This window comes from Solea senegalensis, linkage group LG5, assembly GCF_019176455.1.
Source record: "Solea senegalensis isolate Sse05_10M linkage group LG5, IFAPA_SoseM_1, whole genome shotgun sequence".
In the NCBI taxonomy this organism is placed as follows: domain Eukaryota; kingdom Metazoa; phylum Chordata; class Actinopteri; order Pleuronectiformes; family Soleidae; genus Solea; species Solea senegalensis.
In genome coordinates this window covers 4,733,066-4,755,364 of record NC_058025.1, presented here as the reverse complement: position 1 = coordinate 4,755,364, position 22,299 = coordinate 4,733,066, and the positions used below count along the sequence as shown (strand labels likewise).

At 45.0% G+C, this 22,299-nt stretch overlaps 1 long non-coding RNA gene across 1 annotated transcript in view; it reads left to right on the top strand.

Moving 5' to 3' along the window:
• Window positions 1-783: 783 nt before the first annotated feature.
• Window positions 784-22,299, top strand: part of LOC122769094 — a 35,123-nt gene continuing 13,607 nt past the window's right edge. Inside the window, exons 1-2 of the long non-coding RNA XR_006360406.1 lie at window positions 784-1,198; window positions 13,574-13,660. This is a non-coding gene — a long non-coding RNA (uncharacterized LOC122769094). The remainder of the gene's footprint in view (window positions 1,199-13,573; window positions 13,661-22,299) is intronic.

Below are 22,299 nucleotides of genomic sequence, written 5' to 3'. Positions count from 1 at the left end.
GAACATTGACAAGTAGGACAACTCAACTTTTTCACCAGCGTTTCTTTCCCTTTTTTCTTTTCCTTTTTTTAAAGTGTTCTCATCTCTGTCCAGTGTGTGTGTCCAGTTTGTGGAGGGGACACGCACGCGCCTCAGCAGATTACCTGTTATTGGGCTATTCTGGGAGCAAGGTCACTTCATAATCCCGGTGTTGTGCTGTGGTATGGGCCTATACTTATAATCACGGCTTCAATCAAAGGACAGAGAAAAGTTTTCTTTCTTTTTCTTTTATTTTTGACCTCATTCATTCTACACTTCTAGAGGTTTTTTGGTTTTTTTGGGGGGGGAACTGTATGTACCAAATCACCACCACCACCAGCAGCCCCCCCTTCTCTGTCTGGAAGCCGGTAAATGCGTTCCGTTTGTCAAAACGTGTTAGCGACGCGCCTGCAGCAAATTCATTACCACCACCAACTGCGAGGCTCTCACTTCGTAACCTGGTCAGGGAGAAACGGGAGGGGAGGTGAGGGTTTGGGGGTGGGAGGGTGAGGTTTTGGGGATGTGGAGTGAGAGGTCCACGCCAAAACCCGCGAACAATGCTGCCTCAGTTCGTGCGTGCAACAAAAGAACCGAGGGAACTTGTTTGAATTTCCGAGCACGTCCTCTCCTCACACAGAAGGATGGACTTTACATCCCCTCCCCTCCCCTCCCTCCTCCCCCTCATCATCATCATCACCATCATCATCACCCCCATCATCCCACCCCACCACCAACAGGAAGAAGAAGAAGAAGAAGAAAAAAAAACTTGCACACACTCTGAGAGCTCAACTGTGCATGCACTTTTTTTTTTCTCTGTGGTGCGTGCAGACGTTCTGGGAAAGTTGTCTCCCTCCCTTCATCTCTCTCTCCCTCCTCCCTCCCTCCTGCTCCTCTTCGTCGTCTATCATGTGCTTGGGATGTGCTCGTGCTTTTTGCACAGAGCAGCTGTAGCACGCCTATAATGCAGGCTACTCAGTGTTAGCGGCAATTTTAAAGTGATGTGGGCCCCCCCCCCTCCACCTCACCAATTAACACGGCTGGGATATTTGAAGCAGGGGGGGGGAGAGAGACCGTGGTGCGCGGTCCACAGACACGGCAGACACGGACCACACTCGACACCGCCGTTGTCACCCTCCTCCAGCCTGGGACGTTTTGCAGTGATTTGACTCACCCCTCGGAAGTAAGTGCAACTTTTTGTGCCTGCCTATAGTGCCGCTGCGTAAAGTGTGGTGCCAGCAATCGTGTGCGTAAAAGTCGCTGCGTAAAAGTGAAAAAGTAGAGTTAGCTACATATATAGATAGATAGATATAGATATCTATCTATCTATATCTATATATACATATATATATTACAAAAAATCCATTAGATAACGCGTGTGGTGTGTTCAGAGCTGATGGTTCCGTGGTATTTTGAAGGGAATGTGAAGTTCGTGGCAAACACGGTGCGCACAGATTCGACCTTTTTTGGACACATTTTACAAAGTGTTAGACTAAAAATACGAACTTATGCTCAAACTACACCGTGGTTGAATTGTTTTTTTATTCCCCACGTCTTAGTTACATGTAAAGTATTTGATCATGACTAACAATCAGTTCGTGATATTGCACTTTATAGCAGGCTTCGCTTTTTATTTGTGCTTGTTTTGGTTTTATCGGACAGTATCTCCAACAATGCATGCAATAAACACCCTTCTCTTTATAAACTAACAATATCTCGTTAAAGCTGTTATTATTACCGCTATCACGTATAGATCATGTACATTTCAATAGCAGCGAAGACACAGTGTGTCTCTGCTTGAGCTGTGAGATGGAGAGCGAGGTTTGGAAGGATTTCAGAGAAATGTGGAGACGAGGACACGTGGAATAAACACCACGAATCACACGAAATAAACCGTGGGATTATTTGTTTTTTGTTTGTTTTTTATCACGAGTGAGGAAAGTTGTTTTTTTTTATTTAAAAGAAAAAAGTTAACCTTACACGGAAGGAACAGCGTCACCAGAGTCGTCACTCAGTGACTGGAAAACAAAGCGTTCTTTGTAGTGTTTGTTTAAGGTTTTTATTACGCACTTGAGCTTGTGTTACGGAATTGTTCAGCAGCCCTCTCGCGTTTGTCTTGGCACCTCGCGACACTGTGTCCTCAACCTTCACGGGGGAAAAAAACCCAGCGCATTATAATGTATAGAACATCAGCAGGTTTCTAAGTTTTATTCATTTATTTATTTATTAAATGGCGTGGTGTAATTAAAAGCTCGGCCTCTGTGTGGGAGGCCCCACTCGTGAAGCCTTCCTTACCTTAACGAGGTGGTGTGCTTTATAAGGCTCATCCTGATTATACTGAGTTGGCCTCATTCATCAGATCCAGATGATGTGGCAAATGTGTGGCATTAAATGAAGATATGGACGATATGACTGTGCGCAAATCTGTGACGTGTGAGGATTTTTATTCATGGCACAAGTGACACACACGGCGTGTCCACGTGCCTCTGTGGTGCAGCTGGATTAGAAGGCGATGCATGAGTGGATGGTTTAAAGCAGGAATAACAGTGCGACTGTGTGTGTGTGTGTGTGAATACGTGTGAGGTGAAGACACTGAAGTGAACGCACAAGGCCTCGTGACTCTGCTCATTAAAACACCTCTGCTTGGCCCCTCCCCTCCGAGGAGCAGAAATAAGAGAGAGCCAGATTTAAAACTGTGGCAACACCTGGAGATTAGATTTTTTTTTTTTTAAAGGATGCTGCTATTGATAAACGATATGTTGTTCAGGGTCAGAGGATCACTTTTATGATCCCAACACATACTTATATCCTATATAGAAAGTGAATTTGGTAACCTGCAGTTGCTCCTGCGCATGATCCAACACATGCCTGGTCCCCCCCACCCCCCTCTTCTTACTTACTTATAAAGATGTTATACGTTGACTCATTCGTGCTGAGCTATGGCTGGACTGTAGTTACATTTGTGTGTGTGTGTGTGTCATACAGTGTCATGTGTGTGTGTGTGTGTGTGTGTGTGTGTGTGTGTGTGCATGGGCTTTATTTTCGCGTATGAGGCGACATGCAGCAGCCTAACCTGCACACTACTATTCTATACTCAGCCCTTCGGATGCGACGATGGCAGGGAAAACACACACACCACACACACACACACACACGACGAAGAGACACAACACAGTCAGGATTTCGGACGCAAAATCGACTCCGTGAGATTTGAACTCCTACCGTATGTGCGCTGAAAAGAGAAGAGAGAATAAGCGAGCGAGTGGTGGTGGTGGTGGTGTGTTGTGATCATCGCGAGTGGAGGGGAAGGATGCAGAAAGACGCAGGCAGCTCCACGCAGGATGCTCTCCCTCCCTTCCTCTCTCTCTCTCTCTCTCTCTGTGTGTTACTCCTCGCTGAGTTGCTTCTATCGTTCATTTCCGATCGCATCTTCCATTAAAAGCAGTTGCTCTCATTCTGTGTAAAAAAAAAAGAAGAAAATCCCTATCATCCATTTTCATCCCTGTGTTTGTATGTGTGTGTGTGTGTGAGAGAGAGAGATAGAGATGGAGAGAGAGAGAGAGGCTACACTGGCAACAAGGCGGACTTATTCCGGCGCGCGCTGTGTAATGGATGGAGATTGTGCATGGATAGGAGGGCGCATTTGCGATTTTTTTTTTCATGACATCACCGCAGTTACATTGTCGTGGTCCGAGGCCTTTGACCTCACCGGGGTTGGTCCATATTTTGGCCACCCCCAGCCCCCCCTTCCCCAACACCCCCTCTCCACCCCTCTGTCCTTTGGGGATGGCCCTTATTCCCCCCACTCCTTTCCAGAGCGACCGACCGACCGACCGACCACGCATTCTGCAGAAACGGACCCTTTGGCTTAGTCATCGGCTTCTCCTTCTCCTCCTCAGCATAGGTACATTCTGGATGACACTATTCTTTTTTTTTTTTTTTTAAAACCCAACAACAACAAAAAAACAAAAAAAAAACAACTCTTCATAATCCGAATCATTTGCGTCGTAATTCCTTGTGTTATTGTAATTGCACTTTCCACAGGAAACCGGATTTGCCCCTCTCGTTTCTCCGGCCGTGTGTTTCTTCTCCGCCGGCCTCACAGGATATCCATGGCTACTGCCACAACGACTTAATAGAGGCGAAAGAGCCTTTTGTGGGATTGAGGCCATTTGCATTGCAAATTAGGGCCCCCGTGCAAGGATGACTGCACCTTACCCGCGATTTTCAAGGCCTACTTCAACTTAGTAGTGTTGGTTAATGTCAAGTGAATATGACATTAACACTGGGATTATATGCTGCTTTTTTTTCCTCCGAAGAAACTGCCACTTTCTTCTTCTTTTTTTTTTACACCCCAGGCTGTGCAGTGTAACCCTCAATGGCAAAAAGGAATATAAAGAAAGCACAATGTGGTGATTTTGGATGACTTTTTTTTTTTTTTTTTGCTTTATATTTATGGAATTCTGAGGGATTGGAAACTTGGGAGACGACACAGAAGAGGAAGAAGAAAAGGAGGAGGAGGAATGCACATTGTGGATTATTCCTGCAGATTAGGAAGTGGGTTGTTATCTTTGGTTATCTAGCTGTATGAGTGTTCTGCTCGTCATAAAGCTAGATAACCGAAAGTAAAAACTACTTCCAGACTCGTCGAGGACTTGGGGAGGAGGAGGACTCATGGCACATAATCTATTTTTTTTTTCTGGATGTTGGATATTTGTTTTTAAATTGACATTCAATTCTGTTTATATTGTTATTTTACCAGAATGTTGTACACTATCTTTAATTGAATTGAATTGAACTAATAATTCAGGAAGTTTAATTTGCATACTGTAAATCACAGATGCCTTAACACACACACACACACACACACACTGAACTTTTCCTCAGGTCAAATATTTTTATTGATATTAATGCATATTTATTTCCTTACTCACTCTCAGGTGAAGGTTTAATTTGTTTTTATTTAATATTTGGATAAAAAAAAAAGGTTTTTTAACTATACTGTGAAAGCCACGTGCGCGCCTCCAAGTTTCTTACTTCACCGTGATGGAGTCTGACCTGGCATCCCAAATCCGTATAATAATTAGGACATATACGGAAGTGACACAAATGGAGAGAGAGAAGGAGAGAGAGATGTGGGGTTAGGAGAGGGAGGGAGGGAGGTGACAGAAGAGGGAGGGAGGAGAGGGTGCAAGTGAGGGGATTGGGGAGACGTGAGGGGGGTCGGGTCTGCTTAATTGATTCCGTTAACCGCAGTGCAGGAGATGTGAACGACTGGACGATCCCATTCCCACGCTCAGTGGGGCAAGTGGCAATGCCATGGCCAGGCCCAATATGACAGACAGCGCCGTGAGGGCCTGCTGGAGGGGCTGGGAGGGAGGGAGGGAGGGAAGGGGAGGGAGCAGGGTGTCTGGTGGGGGTGGGATGGGGGCCGACAGGGGTCATGAAAAGACGTCAAGTGCACCAGACTCATCTGCATGCCCAAAGAAAGAGGCGACGTGTTTTCCCAGCCCCGCAGCCGACGCGGCGCTCCTGCACTCGGGGAGTCTAGTAACGGTCCTGAATCTGTAATGTGTCGCCAATTGTGGCGGATGATGAGAACTCACTCGCGGTCATTATCTTAAGACTATGCCGGGGTTTATGAATTTGAAAGGGAGGCGCTGTGGAGCTCGGTAATCCGCGCATTGCGTGGCCTCACCCGCGACTGCAGGCTGTGGGATTTCTTTCTTTCTGAGAAAGGAATAATGATATTAGGTGACATCACAGTGTGTTGTTTGTATGTGAACTTGACCATGAACACACACACACACACACATACCTTTGTCTTTTTATTCTCGGGTCAAATATGGCACATCCATTGCATTAAGGAGCAAATGTTTTCTGGATTATTATTAAATTTAACTCTTTTTCACATCATTTTCTAGTTGACTTAACTTGTATTTGTGTTAAAGTAACAGTAAAAGAGTTCAACACTATACACAAATACTGAATATTTGGCCCACTTTGACTTAAATGTACTCTTAACACTGCACAAAGCACACATAGGTGGTTCAAATCGGGTCCGATGAGGTCATATAGTTCACATGTATTTTATTTTGCAACAGAGGATTATTCAAGAGCAGTGCCTCCTGAACAGAGGCTGCCTGGATTCAAACACCGCCTCAGCTGAAAAGGTCTCTTGCTGACTTTCTCACACTGCCAGACAAAACTAGTGCCCCCTCGTTCCATGGGCTGTCCCTGTCAAAGATGGCATACAATACCAGGCAGGGTCTTTGCCCCCAGAAAGACAATTTGAGAACGCAACAGAGTTTTTATTGCCCTTGGTTAAGTCGAGTGAAATTGCCATCTGTCTTCATTTTGCTCAGAGGATGGAACACAGGTCACCACAATCCTCACACTTTTCCAGCCTTGAAAGTGCAAACGTTATTTTGTCTTCTTTTTTTTTTTCAAAGGTCAAGAGGTTGACGAACACAACATGTAAAAAAAAAGCGGTGGCTGTAGGCTACGATGCTGAGATCCAGCGGCGTCACATGTCTCATACAGCTGCAAGTCGCACACGTGCATGCATCCCTCTCCCCTTCTGAGCCACTTCCAGCGAGGAGAGGATGAGATGCAGAACGGGCTGACAGCAGTTTAGACGACCTTTACCGCCTTTCTCTGGAGACTCTTGCCAATTTGGTCCACTTACAGGGCTTTTTATGAACACTGACAACTCCTTAAAATAACAAGCTGTACGTTCTTTAATGATGAAGTGGCCTCCATAGCTAAATTTCACATTTTTGCCCCGGTAGTGTAAACTGTGTGTGTGTGTATTGTTCCCTGTGTAGTGTATTTTGGTGTGTGAGAGCTGCTCTTGCTATGCAAGCATATTGCTGAAAAAGAGAGATGCTATTCATTTCACACTGCCCCCATTTCCATATCTTTATATACGATGTATAAATACAGGCGTGTGATTTGACTGTGCATCCTCTGCCTCTCAGTTTCTGTGTTCGCCGCCACAGCCACAGCCACTGATGTCACGTGACTCGTTGAGTAACAAAACCATGGCGACCATGGAACGGGGGGGGTTTTCATATTCATTGGACGGGCCATCGGCATATTTAATGTGAAGCGTGGCTGTGGTTTTTCATGTGCGCATACATGGCAGGGGGTCAGAAGCCACTTCTTCTGCTTTTTTTTTTTTTTGTATATAATATTGTCGGCTCAGGGTAATTTCTGTGTCAGACAAAGGACGCGAATGTAGTCGTCATACCGGTGTCAGGTATTAATATACGTGTTGCACGGCTATTTTCTCTTTCATTGTGGAGCGCACAACAGATTATTTCACAACAGCAATGTGGCGAGATATATGGTTTCCCCCTTTGAGTGTAACACACACACAAAAAAGAAGCTGTCATACGCTGAGCTATACTGTGGAATATCATCTTCAGTATCAGCCGGCTATTTTATCCGGGTTCTTGGAGCAGAAAAGCAGGGGCTATTTTTTTTTAATATGATGCCGCTGCAGCCTGCGATGGGGGTGATGATAGTCTTCCTGTGCATATACGTGTGCATGTCAATGTTTGCATGTGCATTTGTCTCTGCGATTAACTGACCTCGGCGCCTGGGATAGCCAGTGAGGCTACTACATCATGAAAGGGAACAATAGCTGTGTCTCACTTAACAACGTCTGTCTGTCTGGCTGGCTTGAGCCATGTCTCTCTCTCTCTCTCTATATGTGTGTGTGTGTGTGAGTGTGTGTCTCCTGGACATGAACTTGAACTTGAGACAGGCAGCCAGACACCATCTGTGCACCAGGAGTAATGAATTCACTGCATTCATGGCTGCAGAGCGAGCCTAGGCCACTGCTACCCCATTGATGAGCAGATGACCCCTATAGTCTGAGTTAGCTCTTCATCACTAATAGAATTCAACAATACCAGCTGGTAGTGGGGCAGTTTATTTTGGCTGTTTGCCTGAGGAGAAATGAGGGGAAGCGACGTGCTCGTGGTGGTGGTGGTGGTGGTGGTGGCTTATGTGAACGTGGAACGTCGCCTTTATCCGTCTGTGTTCTCGTCAGTGTTTAAGCAGGTCTCGTATGCAAATGAGACGACATAAAGCTCACCTCCCTCCCCATACGCCGTAGCCCCGTCCTTATTACAGCAATGGCCCGATAATGTAAAGACACAGCCATGCTGGGATTTACTGCCTTGATAATTGAAGGGGCCAGTTCAGTATTTCCCCCTGGTATAAAGGTTGTAAGGGAATGAGGCATAAAACTTAAACAACCCCGGCACTTTGTGAAGCCCTGTAGGCTCTCGCTCTCCTTCCTCCTTCCTCAAGCTCCAGCTTCTGTCACAACCACACAGACACACACACACACGCATGCGCACACACAGCAAGGCTTTTCCTCTCTGGTTGGTGTCGCCACGGCAACGATAGGTGAGATCACCGTGCGCATGGCAGCATCAGCCCCGCTGCCACTGCAGGACAGATTCCTGTTTTGTGTGTGAGAGTGTGTGTGTGTGTGTGTGTGTGTACCCATAGAGACACACACACACACATTGAGTTTCCTGTCAAGTCACTGCTTAATTGATCAACTCTACGATTTTTTAAATGCACCAATAAATTGTTGTTGACCGAGCCGCGAACGTCACAAAACGGTGGTTCACGCACATACTGACACACATTGTCTGCGGTGTCACTGCAATTATTTAAGGGATCGGGATCGATGTCCTCCCTCGCGATCAGACTAACCAGCCATAACTTGCCAATGCCAATAATCCTGTGAGGAATGTCATGCTCGGGCCCTTTTTAATGACATCTTGCATGGCCACTTGAGCGTCTTGTGGGGAGCAGCGTGCATGCTGTGCATGCTCGGCCACGCTGCACGACGGCCCTCCCCTCCAGCTGACTGCACGGATATGAATATGGCCGACATGTGAGACAGGCAGCTCTGCCAGTGACATAAAGTCCAAGTTTCCCACAGTATGATGTGAGTTGTTGGTATAGTCGTGGCAGATTAGGCCAAGCAGTTAATACAGAATCCCCACTTTGTGACAGTGAACATTAGTCATGTGAATCTAATTTCATGACACACACACACGCTCCAAAAAACGTTCTGTTAATCCTTAGTCCACTTACGAATGGCGGGCTAAAGTGTCCTTTTTACGCTCACGGTTGCATAAAATCAAAAAGGTGAGGTGAAAATCTGTGTCACAGAGAGCCTGAGTCACTGTTTGAGAGCAAAGGCTCAGATTACAGGCGAGAAGAACAACGGGGGCAAAAAAAAAAAAGGGAAGAAAGGAGATTTTGTGATAAGTCAAATTGAATTGAAGTGAACTCAAGAGAGGGATAGTTAAACCATTTGAAATACGAAAAATCCCATAAACACGATTAAGATAATCAGATTATCTTATCTCTGTGTTGGGGGAAAGTCTGATTACAATCCTAATCACGTCTGTGAAGTCAACAACAAAAATAATAATTGTAACACCTGCATTTCATTCTATTTTTAATACAAAATGTAAGAGCAAATGTTTAAAAAACTGCACGAGAATATGACACAAATGCCTAAATTATACACCTCGAACCCCCCATTGTGAGCGATAATGCTAACGGCTACACTAAAATATGCTTCATGGTTAGATATCAGTGCTGTGGCAGCAGCAGCAGCAGCAGCAGTGCACGAGTCTGTGTAAATGAATGCTATTTTTGCACTACAGGTCTAAAGCTGGCTGTCAAGCCTGGCTTCCAAGATATCTGTGCTCTGCTGGCTTTTGATTATGCAAATACTATGCACTATAAATAAATTAGTATAATTGCGTCTGAAATATGCTTTGAATCCTCCTCAAAGATGAAAGGGTGTAAATAATATATTTCGTGTCACTGCATTATTCATTCTCTATTAATTACAAAACATCGCGGCCCCGGCGCTCACTCCGGAGAAACGACCCTCGGTGTGTGTTGTTTTTGTAGTTTTGTACTTTAAATTATATACAACACAATGCACGGATCAAGGCCGGGATATCTTCAAAGTGAACGTAAGCACTGCGTCATGTGCGGCCCAAAGAAACAACATTAAAGAAGCATTAATAATGTCGGCGTCCTGGCAGCACAATTAAAAACACGGCCATCTTCCTGCTCCCGCTGAGGCCTTATATTTGAATACAGCCAGCCATTTGAAAAATATATGCTATTCGGCAATTAAATTATATGGGGGGCTCTCTCTCGCTCGCTCTAGCTAGTACCAGTGCATATAGAATAGTGAGCAGCAGTCGCTACGCTCGCATTAGCATCTGGCCCCTTTTATGTAAATTTGATGAGAGAGGACTCATGCATATAAGCAAGGGCCGGGGTGTACTTGCCTAATATCCTTATTAGAGAGGGGAGAATTAAATATTTATTTGGGGGGCCATGGGTGAGGAAGAGGGGGCCTGTCCTGTGTTGTCGTGAGCCCTGAAGGTGGAGGAAAGGGGGGGTTAGGTTGGCTTTCTCTATGAATCTCTCCCTCTCGCTCCCGCTCTGCCTCCAGGTGCCACCATCTTAAGGCATTTGGCAGTAGTGAGAGTGTGAGGAGGGTAGACTTAAAATGTCCGCTGGCATAGACACACACACACACACACATGCACACGCGCGCACGCCCGTGCATACACATTAATGCACGCACACATTTGGTGGACGTGGACACGACGGCGAGAGTCAATTATTCAGTTACTGTCAACAGCGGGGCGATGCATGCTGAGCATTTCATTTGCATGTATTAATTCCCTCGATTACGGACGCCGGCGAGATCAGCTGACGCTCTCGTTTTTTTTTTTTTTCCTCTATTCAACACAGTCTCATTGGGGCGGCGACGGCTAATGGCGCCGCGTGTACGCGCTAAGAAGTGGGGCTTGCTATAAGCATTTCAGTATTTTGATGTAATTTTTTTATTTATAAGTACACACACACACACAGACACAGCACTTCCTTTTCAACAAAAACTGTCAGTGTCTGGGTTTTTTTTTTTTACAGTGTCAAACTGTTCGTTTAATTATTCAACCGCCGTCATTTTCAAAAAGACTTTCTCACTTAGATCGAAGTCTGCACACAAACGCACGAGGGCGCGTGACCTCAGTGTCGACAATTAATGTTTGCCTTCTGTGAGATGACAGATAGACGCCGCTCTTAAAAAACGGCTTAAATCAAATCAAAAAAAAAAAGTCAAATGACAAAAAACAAACGCTACAGATAAAAGAGGAGCGCGTCGACGGCAATATTGGCAGTTTATGTAAATCGCGCTTTCCCGCCTTATCGCTTTCCGCCTGCGCTGTCACACGCACGTGTCGTCACGCTGACCTCTCCTCGCTGTTAATTATCATAAACGTGTTTAGTGAAATGACGCCCACGCACACACACACACACACACACACACACACTGCATTAATATTCCCTTTCATCCTGAAGTGCTCCTGAGGCATAGCATGAAGAAGAATGCACAGGAAATTATTCAAGATGAATTATACCAGCACATCATCCCTGTTTTTTGACCTGCACACACACACACCTCTCTCTCTCTCACACACACACACACTAATTTAGAAACACATTTTATCTGAGGTATTTATTTTCATAATTAAAAGGTTTAGTTTACATTCGCAGTGTCTCATCTGGACGTCGCGGCGCGTCCTCGTGAGCGGTGTGTGTGTGTGTGTCTCCTTGCATACGTATACAATATCAGCTGTTCTTCTGCTTCGTCGTCGCCCCCCCCACCCCCACCCCCACCTCCCCGCTTCCTCTGATGAGTGGTACGCCCCGGCGTGCTGCCAAAGAAGTGAGAATAATTAAGCGGCCCGTGTTTGAGCCTGGAGTTGGCTAATGGATTGTTACCGGTGGAAATGAGACAGGCAACATGGGGGCTGGGTGGCAAAGCAGACCTCGCCTTTGGATAATGAAACGCTGTAAGCCACCGGGGTGGAGGGGGAGACACACCTCTCATATAAAGGAAATGCTTTTGTTCTGCGACTACACTTGTTTTAGTCGTAAGGGAAGGAGTCGAAGAAGGGAAGTCACGTCACGTGAGAGAGCCACAGTCTCCTACAAGTCGACTTTCCCTTAGACTGTGTTCCAATTTTGATTCTAAACTCTATAATAATCCTCGTAGGTGTTGCATATGTTATCTCATATTTTGTGTGTGCGCCGCGTGTGATACAGTAGACACATTTGCATAGGATTTAGGATCCACACTGCATCACAACACTGCTGCTCTGCACAAACCGGGGGCTTTGTCCCCCCACCCACCTCTGCACATGCATGCATGTACGGTAGAAGCAGGGTCGTGTTGATGGTGGTGGTGATGGGGGGGGGGTAGTGCAGCAGAGGTGGAAAATAGAGGAGCAGGAGGGCGATGGGATGAGACAAGCCACACAAGCCGCAAAGGGAACGCGGTGGTGAGGGGGGAGTGGGGGGTGCGGTGTCGTTACCCTAAACCCTGCCGTAGGGCAAGAAGACACACACACACATACACACAGGACTAACACACACATCGTGTTTGCCACACAACCGCAAGTCCCACTCTCAGAGTCACAACTATGTAAAACATTGGGGAAGTATAAGAATACTCATCCTCTATAGTTCTCATTGCTGCAGAATTTAGTTGGACTGTTATACTGTGAGTGGCGGGCGTGTCTGCCGCTGATGTTCTTGTGCTGGAATATTTGTGGGAAAAATATAAATAAAGATTGAGAATCAAATCACATTGTGCGTCAATTATTGATTATCGCCGCACACCGTCCCGACACTGCTACACACACACACACACACACACGTCGAGTGCAAGTGTGGTTGTCATGTATTTTGATGGGGAGCTCTAATAAAATGTGGCATCTGTCAGGCGGAGACTGACAATGTCATGAAGACGCTCGCAGTGACATCACAACAGTGCCGGGGAGAAATGCAGAAAAATAACACCCCTGTTTATCAAATATACATATATATATATACACACACACACACAGATATGATAATGGAACAATATCAATGATTTTAGGTGTTATTTTTGACAATTACTTCAATGTCAACAGATTCCGAGAGATATAAGAATATCATAACGGAACAAAGGTCAATATTTAGGTCTCAACCCAACCATAAACGACGACAATCTATTAAGGCTCTGACCTCAAAAATGGACTTCCTTTAGCCTTGACCTTTGACACTTGACCTACTCACGCTCCCACGAGAGCAGGCAAAGGTCAAGTACGCTGAAGCGGTGTTGGCACGCTCTAAAAAAAAGGGACGAGTGACTAATTAGGAAGATGTAATCGTACACACATCCACTGTCAGCACTTTCATTACATATAAGTTAAAGTAGATGCCGTGACCTTCAAATGTTCTGCGAGTGTGACATACAAGTTTTTACTCGCTATTTGAGGCAAAGTAGAAAGCTATTGCCAATTCTGAATTCCCAGCAATTGTAAATAGTGTTTTTCTGTCCTCATGAGATACTTGGGATTTGCTTAAACAACAACAAAAGTGTTTAATGTACAGTACATGGATGTAAACGTGCTCACTCCCTGCCTTGTGTCTCCTGACGCTGCAGTGATGGACGCGGGGAGCTGTGGACGACTGCGGGCAGCGAGAAGTGGAGGTCAACATGGGATTTTGCTCTTCACTGGACCCACGTGAGGTGAGTTTTGGAGCAGTAAACCGAAATGTGTGTGTGTGATTGTAGGGCTACAGGCATGTGCATATAAAAACCACCGACATGTAAATTCCTGCTTTCCATTTTTTTGGAAAATCACACCCAATCTGTATTTTTCCAGTAGATTAAAACACATTTTTCATATTTAATTAAATCCACTCTGAACTGAACACAGTCAGTCTTATCCTCATCCCCATTATCTTTCCTTTTTAATTAAAATTTTAAACCCTAAGTGTTGAAAGATTTGTCAAAAAAAAACAAGAACAAGGGGGGGCTACATTTCTTTGTAGGCAGGGGGTTCGACTGAGTGAGTGATGTTTTCATGTGTCCATCTCTGCTGATGTGTGTGTTTGCCTGCAGCAAAGTTAGTGTGTGTGTTGTGTAAAGGCATAGATGTTAGCGTTGGTCCAGAGGACACAGTAAACAGAATCACAGCGCTTTGAAAGGAGCTCGGGCGATGTGATTGTGGGCAGCATCAAATCCCATGACCCATTCTTTGCCCTGTGGTCCATACCAAAGAGAAGAAGCACATAGGGGAGGCAGAGAGGTTATTGTTCATCATCACAACATAACACACAGCACAAATAACCAGGACCAGGAAGTTATTTAAAAAAGAATTTCCTCCATAGCCATTGAAACCCCGCGTAATTGCCCTCCGTTGGCATTGTTTGCATTGCGTGCCGGACATCTCGCTCCATCAATTAGACGTCCGCGCATTATTGCACGCGACATTTCGCGTTATTGAAGAGAGACAGAGTGCTAATGAGCTGGGCTTGCTCTCGTGACAGGGAAATGGGAATTATATTAGCGGGAAAGCAGGAAGCAGATTTCCATCTGTGCTTTCTTTATTTGCAATTCCAAGACCATTCTTCTGATGTGCGTTGACCTCCTTGGAGTGCAGTGCAGAGTGCTGGCCAACACACACACACACACACACACACACGCACACACACACACGGGGGTGTACACACAGCTATAGCTGCAGTGATTGACATCGTTCAACTGTCAGCAGAAAATAGATGGTAGAGCACGGTGCCATGCTCGTGCCCTTGATGGTGTCGCAGCAATACCACACACACACACACACAGTGATGCTAGTGTTTGAGGTAAAAGTTAAATTTCCTGGGATGGGTAAAAACAAAATAAGGTCTAAGGAGGAGAGGTGATATGTCAGTGCCCATGGGCCACAGTGTGCAGTAGTGTTACTCGTCCTAATTACTCCCAATATACTCACACATTTGCTGGACTGCTCAGAAGGCCCAATTAGAGGGGCAGGGCACTAAGACTATGGGGTGGGGAAAAGTCAAATCCATACCACAGAGAGATGGCGTCATATGGTAATTTCTGCAGCACACGTCCCTAAATTGAATTATTTGTGTATAAAATTAACAATTTCTTTGCCTCCACAAATTGAATTTCTCCTTTTTCCCCCCACCCGCGGCGGCGGTGGTGATACTGTTAATCAGGTCAAACGAGTATTTTAAAAGAGGAGCGAACCGAAAACCAACCGGCCCTTTGTGGCACAAAAAAAAAAGGGAGGTTGATACTTGAGACATAAGGATTGTGCGGTGTATAATAGAGCTGTGGATATCGTACACGCTGGTGAACATTCGTTTTTAAAAAAAAGCTGCCATTCTAGTTTAGTTTATTTTTTTGTTAACGCGTAGAAACATCTTACTCAGGATGTAAGAGCTCTGTTAAGTGTGTCAGCTTCATTAGACCCTTTTATATCTGACTTTGGCAGCAGGTTCATGTGAAACCGAAACAGGAAACCAGCACATATTTCCACCTTTTCCCGATTTAAAAATATCAGGAAACTTTCCCACCCTCTCTCTCTCTGTATTAATATTTCTATTGTTATGATTAATCATCTCACACTTCATAAAACACAAAACATTAACACAGTAAATTTTTGCCTTTGGATAAATAATAATAATCTTAATAATAATAATAATAATAATAATATACACCCTGCATGTGCTGCACAGTTTGTTTACATTGCATTTCCTTTCCTATACGCTCGTAAACATCGATCACACACACACACACACATATAATTTGCAGTACAGCTGCCTACTATTAGGGCACCAGCAGGAGTATAAGCACTTGTAACATGGCACCCGCATTTGTGTATGTAAACCCTCCGGTGTGCATGTGTGTGTGTGTGGGTCTTCAGTGCTTACCCACAGCGAATAATGAAGTCATCTGCTTGTGTCTGCATGATTAAGGAGTGCTAATGCATCAGTGTGTGTGTGTGTGTGTGTGTGTCCAGATAAAACAACACGCAAAAGAACAAAGAGCATTCAGAAATGCCAAAAATGACACTAATACAAGTAAATATCGCTCAGAAAATGCAATAACGGCTTCATTGATTACGATCAGGTAAAAAAAACAACAGCAAATGATTATGAAGGATGACGAGGGGATAAAGGGAGGGAGGAAATCTCTTTTACTTCTTCCTATATGTTGAAGTATTTCCATATTTCTCTCCTGGATGCGGACGCTCGTACCTCGTCGCAATATACGACGATACGTCCTTTCCATGGTTATTCAATAATTGTACCAAGCTGGAACATGCTCATCGCTCTCTTTCTTCTGATGTACTACATTATCACAAGTGCACGAGGGAGGGGAGGGAGGGGAGGGAGGGAGGGTGCTATTTGTGGGAATTTTGTCTCATCAGTTCACAATTAAAAGAGATAAGATTCTTTCTTTCTTTCCTTTCCATTTAATATCCAAGTAGATTGCGGCGGGGCTGCGTGCAGGGAGGGTTTCTTCTTCTGCATCATCATCATCATCATACAGTCAGAACAAAGGATATGCACATTGTAGAAAAAAAAAAATCATGCAAATGAATGCAAATCGCTGGCAGCAAGGAGTATAGCGAGGTGGCAGGAGGAGAGAGTTTATAAGCAGGAGGACTGTGTGTGTGTGTGTGTGTGTGTGTGTGTGTGGACAATCTTGCTCTAGGTTGTGGCAGACATAGCTGGAAATATATTGGTTTTGAATCTGATTTGAAATCTTATCTGAAAACTTTGCAGTTGAGTTTTTCTGTGCGTATAAATACTGGGGGAGATGTACTGTATATATAACCACAATGGTTAGAAGAGAGGTTTGGTTTGTGTTCCTTTCTTTTTTGGAACATGTGTATTTGTATTCAGTGATCACTGTGGTGCAAAGAAATGCACCTTTTTGTAAATAAAAAGGGGGTTATTTTCTAAAGCACGGTGACAGTGCATCGCAGTAAGTGTGCGTGTGTGTGTGTGTGTGTGTGTTTGCAGGATACAACGTTCAGACCGCACCGCTGCGGAAAAATGCAGAGCAGATATTAATAACGCCACAATAATGAAAGTCACACTTCAGCTCGATCAAACATTTCACATTTACATAATTATGTTCAGTTAGCGGGGGGGGGTGACAGTCCAGATCGGCCTCAATTTTCCCCCCGTTCCACAAAAAAAACATAAAAAAATAAAAATATGGTGAAATAAGTACAGACTGTGCAAAAAGAATCGCCTCATTATTTGCGCTTTTATCCTAAATTGCACATGCGATTAACAACACGGTGTCAAAATACACCAGCTCTTTCAAATTCAGTGGATAAATTCAACATATACATACATCTAACCTGACTTCCTGTGACAAAGCACAGCTATTTACCCGTGACAAAACGCTGATGTTAAACGTAGACACAGTTCACCCACATCAGTCTCAAAGTCTCATTGCAATCAGTAATTTGTCTCAAGTTTCATATGAAAACACACCACATTTAAATAATGCCGCCCTCTTTCCCACACACACACACACATACGAGTGGACTAAATTGCAGACACAATATGGTAAAGGGGAGAGAGAGAGAAAAGGGGGAGGGGCTCAGACAGGCATTCACAATTGTGCATAATGATGTTAACATTCCTGCATGTCTAATGCGGGGGATATTGAGACAGACACTGGCTGTTCGGCGGCCTCGCTGCGCGGCGTGTGTGTTCGCGTGCGTACACTCTATACAGCGGTGCATAATGATGTATTAATTGTGCCGAGGTCACCGCGAGGAGGCCGCTGATGCCGTCGTTAATCTTATCACCACGATAGGCAAAAAGGAAAATCACACCGTACGCTGCGTTGTCCGGGCCTGCTCACATGGAAATTGTAGGGTGCAAGAACGGTGGTTGATTTTGGGAGCGATTAACCCCCAGAATCACCAAACCCAACGGAGGGAGCTGTGTCTCGATTCACACGTGCCGCCGTCACCGTCAAGTCTTGTTTTTATTCCAAAAAAAAGGCACAGACAAGGGAAGTGGATAGGGAAAGGAAGCGGCGGCAGAAACAAAGACGGACAGACGGCGCGCACACACTGAGGAGGACGGGCAGGACAAAAAAAAGAAAAAGAAAAGATGAAGCTCATTTTTCTGTGGGCACCCAGTGGCGCCTGCAATGCAGATCGCTGAAATCCCTCTCCAATGCGACCCTGGGCTTATTGGGGGTGTGTGGTGTGGTGGTGGAGGAGGGTGGAACAAGCAATGGGTTTTGCTATCTCTGCTTTCGTACACTTTGTTTTTTTTTCCTCCCCCTCCCCCAACTGAAATATTTTTTTCCGTCTGCATCAAATGTCAAGTTAATTTCCTGGGTGCTATGAGGGATGTGCCCCCCTTTCGGTATGTGTGGCAGCGGTGGATCGAAGGGTGCGCTTGCGTGCATTTGAGGGTGTGTGTGTGTGTGTGTGAATCAGTACAGGGGCATGGCAGAGAGAGAGAGAGAGAGAGAGAGAGAGAGCGAGAGGTGGTGAAGGGGTGTTCAGTACAGTAGCTATAAATTGGCTCTCTCTGAAGAGGTGTGTTGATGGCGCGTGTGTGCGCGCGCGCGTGTGTGCGTAAGAATATGATCCAATTATGTGTCTGTCCTTATTTGTGCATTCACATGTTCAGTCCCTTTGAAGGTTCATCTAAATTGAATCCTAATGCAAAAGAAAGAAAGAGAGACACATACTAAAAACACCCCCCCCCCTCCACTATACATCATAATAGATGCTTCGTAATTCAGTGTTGCAATAAAAGAAAAGGGGGGAAAAAAATCTTGGCCAGACTTTCAGGTATTTCCAGCAGCGTGGTTAATATGGAGCTGGAGATTTGCACTGCGTCTCCTAGCCACTAACAACAGAGTCTGTCACTGCCAACCGATATCAAGTCTCATATTAGGTTAAACATATATCAGTCCTATTTTAACCTTGTTGCCTGGCAATAGCAGAGCCTTAGTGTCCTTCTGCCTTCCAAGGCTGGGTCATATTTTATTTTATTCTTTATTTATATCAGGCTTTCCTGCATTATCGCATAGGAATTGTGTCCCGTTGATGTCCTCGGTTCTCTCAGACGACACACAACTCTGTGGGTGTGTTTTTTTTTGTTACTCTATTGAATCCAAATGTACTTTTCGCTTTTAAAACAATTGGACTGGGATCAAGAGCTTAGACGGCGTTTGTGTTCAAACGCACAGATTTGTTTTAGTGGCATATTCGCCGTGCGCTCTCTTCCCGCGTCTTTATTCCATATGTGTCTAACTGTGCATGTCGCCGGGCTGCGGGAGCGCCCCCGCGTCTGTATGTTTATCCGGATGATTTTATACGTCTTTGCGCGCGTCTGCTCGAGCCGTTAAGTGTGTGACACAAAAAAAATATGCATCTTTTTTTTTTTTTTCCCTTCTTCTTACGGCAAAGTGTAGAAAATCCCTCACTGCGGAGAAAAGGGATTATGAATTTGTCAGTCGTGCTTACACTGATGTATGCTCCTGCCCCACAAATGTCACATCCCATAACCCAGAAAAATTACACCAGTCCCACCTAATTACGCATATTCATGATGCCGTTTTGCATAGTGCTGGTAGCATACTTCCGCTACAAGCCACAGAGCTGAGGGATATGGTTGAGTGAAAAGGCTTTCAATCCACTGATTCAGTGCGCCTCCGCCACAAGCATCAGCTTGATAACGCTACCTCCGTGCCAATTTATTTTATGATCTGAGACCATTATGGAGAGAGAGTTTTCCCTTATTTCCTCGCAGTCAGTCATATTTCCTGCTGCCTGCAGCATATTCAAACCTTGTGGGATTTTCTAATAGAGAAATTAGCTTTGTCCTAGATTATGAAGGTCATTTTGAAAATAGATTCAACACGTGATTTTTTTTTTTTCCTTTCTTTTCTTGAGAGAGAAACTTTGTCATTTATACTTTTTTTGACTCTCCTGCTGATTGAGGATGAACAGTGTAATACTATGCAAGGCGGGAGGAAGAGAAACCACACGGGAGAGGAAGTGTTGGGAGAAAATAGAGGTGGATGAATTGCGGTGGCCCAGCTCGGTGGCTTATTGTCGCACTTGTGGAACCGACTCAATCAGACTTGGCCCAGTCGTAATGAAGGAGAGGGTTCCGGGGGCTGTGCCACTGCTTGGGTAAACAGCGATTGTTTCAGCTCGCGGTTTCCCAAACACGGCCAACAATGGCACTATTGTCCCGCCACCTCTCATTAAGAGGCGCACCAGAGATGGAGTGAGTAGCAGAAGCAGGGAAGGGAGGTGGGTGAAGAAGGGGCAAGAAGGGGAGAATGGGGAAAAGAGAGGGGTGGGGGAGAGCTGGAGCGGGTGGGAACCTGACAGCTATGGATGGAGAGCTCGAGATGCTTTTTCTGATCTTTTTTTTCTTTTTCCCACACTTTGATTATGTCTTCTTCTCTCCCACCATCTTGTTTCCATTGCCTTCTATCTCCTCAGCCATCGTCGCTTTACCCCGCGTTCTCCCCCGCGCGCGTCCTTTCATCTGTACTTTCTTTCCCTCATCATCCCTACAAGCACTCTATTCCCTCCATCTGTCCTTTGTTACTCTTCGTTTTTTTTTTTTTATGCATTCGGGATGGCGAAGGGATGCTTTGCCTGTCACACCGCCTTTAAGGCCACCTTTCCCAGCCAGCACACAGAGAGAGAGAGAGAGAGAGCGAGAGAGAGAGAGAGGAGGAGAAACAGAGAATTAGCATGGACGAATGAGAGGAGCCTGAGAGAGAGACAAAACAGGGAAAGATCGCGCCGCTTCCTGGCTTAATGAACGTGGGCAAAGGATGATCACAATAGAATACATTATGCTCTTGTTAGTCGAGGCAATCAATTAGCAGCGAAGGGAGAGCACACCAGTGGCACGCCATCGTTCCCGCTCAGGCACTGGCTCATTCACAACCCAAACGAGTGACCCCTCTCTCTCTCTTCTCGCCATTTTTTTCCCACCCTCATCACTGCCCCAGCAGCCACAAAACATTCGATTCCGTTCCTCGGTGGTGAAAAGGCGGGACAGTGCTGAATTTGCATTTCCACCACATTAGCTGGAATATCAATCAATCCGTCAGGTTACTGTTGCCGTCGTGTAATCCCGCAATCCTCATGCGTTTTTGTGATGGGGATTGGAATGAAGAGACTCAGACGTGACAACTTTTTTTACGACTGACACTCGCGATTGTGTCCCAAATTTTCAAGCGCGTCCCATCAGTAATTCATAAAACGGTTGGGTGAAATTCCTTCGTCCTCCTACCTCAACCAACGCCACCATCCAACCACCTGTGTGTGTGTCAGATAGAGGAATCGTTCCAGATAATGGCAGCAATCTATATTGTGAAAGAGGCAAGGAGTAGTTTTGCTTTAACAGAGGCACAAATCACAGCTGTCTGACTGAGAAAAGGTGTCGGCGATGAGTGGAACACACTGCCTTCACTAAGGAACTTTGCAGTGGAAATGGAGGAAACTAAATAAAATGAAAGGAAGGAGAGGGAAAAGGACAATCTGTATTACAGGTCAGGATGTTTTTTTAACGTCTTCTTGTGTGTGCACGTACTGCGGGAGGATGATGGCCTCAGGTTTAGGGCTCAGGAAATCTGTTATTGCTGTGGTTGGGTTAGGGTTAATCGTTAGTGGTTAGTGGTTTCCCTCGGCCTGTTTTTGATCAATAAAAGTTAAATGCTGTGATGGTGCAATGGATGAATAAATGTTTAGAAATCACATCATTCCAGCCTCCACACCTTTTACTGTCAGAAAAGGGGAGGAATGTCTATGGATTGATGGTGAAAACACACATTTCCCAGGAAATAATACTACAAAAATAGACTTCGGACACATTATTCTATCTTGTTTGAAGCTCTCTATTTAAATCATTGTCTTGCACCTATAATTATCCCTCCTCTGAGGTGACCTGCTTTGTCTATTTTGGTCAACACGCTAAATAAAGTAGGAAAAACTCCATTAAAAGAACAAAATGATCGATTCAAGCACACAGTCTATGCAAAGCATTTGTGGATATTTTTGACAAACATATCTAAGACGGCACGAAGGACTCTTTCTTCATCGTTACTACGGCGACCTAACCTTGACCTTGCGTTGTGTCGTATTTTACACACATGGTGTGATTTGGCCCCTTTGCTGTCAGCAGACGACCTCAAAGCCAATCACATGGACACAAACGAACGAGGGCGCAGAAACGAAATAAACAATGGATCTATAAATGTACAATTAACGTGTAGTTTATTTATAGTTACATCAGTAAAATAAAATAAAAAACCTACAAATATACAGCCATTTTTGTTCCTCACCTTTATTGTAA